Genomic DNA, 6269 nt, shown 5'->3' with positions numbered 1-6269 from the left:
ATATGCACATTTGAACAAGGTTGAGACTAAATAAATTTTTCAGGAAGACTATACATAAAAGTGACCTCAATCTCATTTAGACATCTCAAAGAATTATCTTCTTTACTTCTTCATTTATTGGCTCGCATAGGTCTAAGCCAACGACAACATCAAAAGTTCACAAAGGTTCGAAATTACAGGTTTCGAGGCTCACATTTGTTTTATGGTTTTTCGACTACAGTTGCAGGCATGTCAAAGGGAAAAATAAACCATATTAGATGACTTGTAGTAATCAAGGGATCAAATGGAAAAATTTAGTCGCTCACACAAATCCTCCTGCATGTGACCGAGAAATTTTACTCAGGTTTGAGCAAGGACTGAAGTGGACTGCAATTGATTGCAGACAAGAAAAGTTGTGTCTGATATATTCTGATCTTGGAAACTTAATTCTAAATGTTATTCATATTTTTTTTTTATGATATTATATTGGGATCATTGCACCCTTTGTTGAACATTTTATGAAAATCTAACAGAATACAAATTTCAAATGGGTTTCCCCCTTATGGGGTTTTTCCCTGGTCTTTGATCAAAATTGGTGTCTCTTGTTGATGTGTTGATTGTCTCCTTTTTCATTTCATTTGATGTTATATCTTCCATTATTGTTGATAAATGAAAATACTAATTATTAATTGAAAGGTTGCATTGAAGTATTGAAATGGGCTAAATTTATTGATGCAACATAGGACAATATAAAAAATTAACATGGTATCAGAGCTAAGGTGAAGGACAAGACCAAAAGGAGACAAAAATTGAAGCAACTGTCTTTGGGAAAGTTGAAGGAGTCGATCTAGCCAAGTCAAGATTACTTCCTTCCTCAAAGAAAATGAGAAGTTGGGTGACTCATTTTATTTTTCTGCATGGAAATTTAGGTTGGCGATCATAGCAGATAACAATGATGTTTTGGACTACATTCAAGGAAAAGTACCTTAGCCTGCAAAGAATGCTTACACTACTATAAAAATACAAGCACAAGAAAGGTGAGTTAAAAGCAAGTAAAAACACAGTTGATGGTTTACAAGATAATTTACTTGCATATATTGGAAACTTAAGAAGGTCTAAGCACATGTATGATAAGTTAGATGACATGTATGAAGTCAATAATTTGAATGAAATAATCTCCTTAACAGATAAAATCAAATACTCAAAGATGAACAAAGGAGAGTTTGTGCAATCCTACATAATGAGGATATCTCATCTTGGATATAAACTGCAAGGAGTTGGGGAATCTATGTCTGACAGGGAATTTGTGATTCTGACTCTAAGATTTGTCCCTCCTATTTGGGAAACCTTCATTACTAGTACAAGAAACAACAATGTCCTCCCATCATGCAATTAAATTGTTGTAACTCTCACTCAAGAAGAATCAAGGATGATATCAAGGGGAAATATTAAAAAACATGAAGAAGGAGAGTTGGATGTATTCATCGCTCATGAAAAAAACAAGAAGAAAGGGAAAGTAGGTATATCAAATTGACGAAATCCTCCTCCTCAAAATTCAAATATAAGGAAGGAATGATTGCACATTGAATGTTATAATTGTCATAATAAATACCACTATGCTCGAGATTTCCCTAAGAAGAACAATGGACCACGCGACAAGTCTATAAGCAACAATAATAGGTTCAATGATCAAAGAAGCATAGATGACCAAAGGAATGATCACAATGGAAGAGATGAAAGAAGAAGAATAGATTCTCCAAGCTATCATAAAGAAGATCATTGTCCACCAAAGAATTCAAGATTCTCCAAGTATGAAAGTAATGTTGTGAATCAATATAAATATATTCTTATTTCTTCCCTTACTAGTTCATTTTCTCTAGATTCGTCAGATACTTGGTTGGTTTATAGTGGTACCACTCACTACTTCTCTAGTTATAACAAAGTTGTCTTTAATGTGGTAGAGAGGGAGTCAAATTTGAAAATCATTTTTAGAGACAACTCCACTCATCTTGTTAAAGGTTTTGGATCCACCAAATTTCATTTGAATTCCAAAGAATATATTTTTCTCCATGATGTGATGTATGTGTCGGGATTGAAGATGAATTTGGTATCAATATCCACTTTGGAAGACAAAGTGATTAGGGTTTCCTTCATCAAGGGAAATATTGTTACTTTACCTATTGGATCACCTATGAGAGATGCATTCACATTGGGATCAAGATATGAAGGACTCTATAGGGTTACTAGAATATGAATTCTAGCATTAGTCCATGATACTAATCATCTAAGTGAGCTATGGCACTGAAGACTGACCCATCTACATTATTATGCTCTTCCAAAATTGGAGAAATTGGTCTCAAGGATTCCCAAGGTTCAAGAACAACAAGATGGAGTATGTCCAGGTTGTGCCAGTGGAAAGAATACAAGAGAACCATTACCCTCTAATGATAATAGGACAAATGATATCCTCCATCTCATCCATTCCTACATGTATCATCGGATGCCCGTACATTCTATTGGTGGCCACCTCTACTACATCGCCTTCATTGATGAATTATTAAGAAAGACATGGATACATTATTTGAAGCAAAAGTATGAATCCTTTGAAATGTTCAAGGAGTTCAAAGCATTGATAAAAAATCAAATAGGGAAGAAAACCAAAATATTTAGGTCTAACAATGGTGGAGAGTACACATCAAAGGAGTTTATTGATTTTTGTAAAATGGAAGGAATCGAGAAACAGAAAATTGTACACTATACTCCTGGATAAAATGGAATGGTGGAAAGAAAGAACAGGTCCATTATAGAAGCTTCTTGTTCCATGCTCCATGATCAAAAGTTGTCGAATTTACTTTGGGGAGAAGAAATGAATGTTGTCGTATATGTTCAAAATCGGGTAACTCATAAAGAATTGGACAACAAGACCCCTGAAGAAGTTCCTCCACCTCCTCCTCTTGAGAATAATTATGATATGGATATTTTAGATGGTCCTTTCGAGCCTGAATCTGAGACATGCATTGTTGATGATCCCATGGAGCCCATGGATCCCTTAGATCCTTCTCCAAGTGATTCTCCCACGAGGAAGAGGCCACTTTGTCTTCGCGATACTTTACAGGACGATGATAGATGAGCTCATGTTCCAAGATCATTTAGAGAAAGGAAGAATCCATGTAGGTTCTAGGGATGTGTTACATCCATGAGCATTATGATTGAAGCCGAACATTGCATATTCAAAGAAGTCGTAAAATAACAAGTTTGGAAATATGTTATACCAAAGAATATGAATCGATTATGAAGAATGATGTATGGGATATTGTGTCGAGACCGAAAGGGAGATCTATGGTGACTTCAAGGTGGCTATACAAAGTCAAGCATGGAGTTAATGATAGCATTGAGAAATATAAGGCAAGGATTGTGGCTCAAGGATTCTCCTAGAAAGAGGGAGAATATTATGATGATATATTTGGACCTGTGGCTGGATATAAAACCATTCATTCGACAGTTTACCTTGCCTCAAGTCAAGGATGGACCCTTCATCAAATGGACGTGAAGATTTCATTCCTTCATGGAATGTTACAATAAGAAGTGTATGTTGAACAGCCATAGGGATTTAAGGTAAAGGACCGAAAGACATATGTTTGAAAATTAAATAAGGCATTCTATGTTTTCAATCAAGCCCGCAAAATATTGTGTGACCGAATAGATAGTTATTTGGTGAAGCTGGGATTCACAAGAAGCAATGTCGATCCAAACCTCTAGTTTAAGTCATTCCAAGGTATGCCACTAATTTGGTTTTTATATGTTGATGATATATTCTTGACAGGTAGTGAGCCCCTAATGATTGAGTGTAAGAGGGAGATAAACTTTGAATTCGAGATGAAGGACCTTGAACTCATGCACTACTTTCTATGCCTTGAGGTGTGGCAAAGGCCCAATGAGATTTTGCTTTCACAAGGAAATTATGTTGTGAAGTTGTTGGAAATATTTGGAATGACATAATTCAATTCACTACCCACACCAATGGAAATTAACTTTAAGAAGTTATGTCGAGAAGTTGCGAGACCCGATTTGGTGAATATATCTTAGTATAGATAGGTTATTGGGGCTTGAATGTTCCTAGTGAACACCGATCGAGGCATATGCTATGCAGTGAACATGTTGATTCAATTCATGACTGAGCCTCTCCATGCACATTCTATTGTTTCCAAACACATTTTTAGATATTTTCATGGGACGATCAGACTTGGTTTGAGATATTCTGCCAAATATGTTTGACTTCATAGATACACCAATGCTGACTAGGTAGAAAACATTATCAAAAGGAAGAGTATGTCTGGATGTTTTTTTAGCCTTGGATCTGCCATGATATCTTGGATGAATAGGAATAAAATGTACGTAGAATTAAGTACCATTGAAGTAGAGTATTCGGCGAAGCAGTTTGGTTGAGGAAGCTCTTTGGAGAGCTACTTGTGAAGGTCCTAGACACTACAGTGAAATATTGCGACAACAAGAGTGTGATCTATCTAGTAGAGAACCATGTATTTAATGACAAGTCCAAGAACATAGAGATTCAATATCACTTCATTTGATACATGGTGCAGAGAGGATCTGTTATAATCCATCACATATCGACATATGAGCATATCTCAAATATTCTGACCAAGGCGTTTCTGAAAGGGAAGTCCTTGGTCTTGAGAGAGGAGCTTATACTGATGGATGTGACCCCTCCTAATAAGGGGAATCACTTATCAAGGAAACTGTGCTAGCTCTTCCCCCCTATTTGAGCTCCCGGGGTGTGGAATTGAGATAGATATCTCTAGGGGTTGAAGGATCTCTAGGAAATAAGGTATCACCCCGATTTATTACCCATAGGTTTGGAGATGTTTCTCCCCTGTCTTTGTCTTTGCAGAGTATACCCCAGTTGGCATCATACCAAAAATTTGGGATTTTTGGGATTGTCCCTCCTTGTGTGGCCAACATGAATCTTGAGGTCCATTGTTGGGAAGATTGGTGGGGAATAGGATGGGTTGATATGTGCTCCTGTTTATCACCTATTGCTCGATATGGGGTTGGAGATAGCTATTTCCACCATGAGATTCCAGGTTGAGATGTACTCCTCAATGTAGATTCGTATTGAGATATGCTATCCAGTGATGGAGAGGGTGGTAGCATTAGCTCCCTGATGATTCTTCTTCTTTAGATTCAATAATTTTTTATTAGAAAGGGTTGAGAAGAGATGGGACATGATATGATGATAGGATATACATGACATGATTATTGATGGTCATATATTGACAGGTGGAATTCTCCCTAGTTGAGAGGGAGTGTTAAATTATGGAACTACAGTTAAATTCCACTTTGGACAACTCATTTGATGGAGATGATGATTGAATTGAATTCCTCTTTTGGAGAGGACCAAATTGACATAAATATCACTCAAATCGGATAAGGGGAAGTGTACTAAAGAAGGAAAGCCCACATATGCAAATTTGGACAAGGTCGACCCTAAAGAAAATTGGTCACCATTGGAAGCCTATAAATAAAATTGACCTCAATCTCATTTGGACATCACCAAGCATCATCTTCTTCTCCTCTTCATTGATTGGCTCACACAGGTCTGAAGTAAGGATGACATCAAAAGTTTGCAAAGGTCCGAAGTTGTAGGGTCTGAGGTTCACATATGATTTAGGGCTTTTAGGCTACAGTCGTAGGCACATGACAGGGAAAAATAGACCATGGCCACTGGCTTGCAGGAATCAAGGGAGCTACTAGAAACCTTTAGTCACTCATACAGCTCCTTCTACATCTGACCAGTAAGTTTGACACAAGTTTGACTAGGGTCTAAAGGTGACCGCAGTTGACAGTAGACAAGAAAAGTTGTCTTTGATATATTTTGAGGTTGGAAACCTATTTTTTAATGTTATTTGGTTGTTTTTATGATTATATTTTATTGGTCTCATTGTAATTTCATGGCAACATTTTATGACAATCTAATAGAAGAATAATTTCAAAGGGTTTTGCCCCTTGTGGATTTTTCCCTGGTCTTTTACCAAACATGGTGTCTCTTGTTGATGTTTTGATTGTCTCCTTTGTCATTGCATTTATTATTCTATATTCAATTATTGTTGATAAATGAAAAGAATAATTGTTAATTGAAATATTTCTAATTGAAGTATTGAATTAGACTAAATTAATTTATGCAACATAGAACAATATAAAAATTTAACAGTTATGCAGACAAATCTTCTCTTGCGGAAAAGACAAGATCTCCCTAGACTCAATGACTGAAT

This window comes from Pinus tabuliformis, chromosome 4_2 (genome assembly GCF_031772625.1).
Source record: "Pinus tabuliformis cultivar Carrire ecotype Pingquan chromosome 4_2, CPIR1, whole genome shotgun sequence".
NCBI classification, from domain to species: Eukaryota; Viridiplantae; Streptophyta; class Pinopsida; order Pinales; family Pinaceae; genus Pinus; species Pinus tabuliformis.
Note: the sequence above shows the minus strand (reverse complement) of the source record.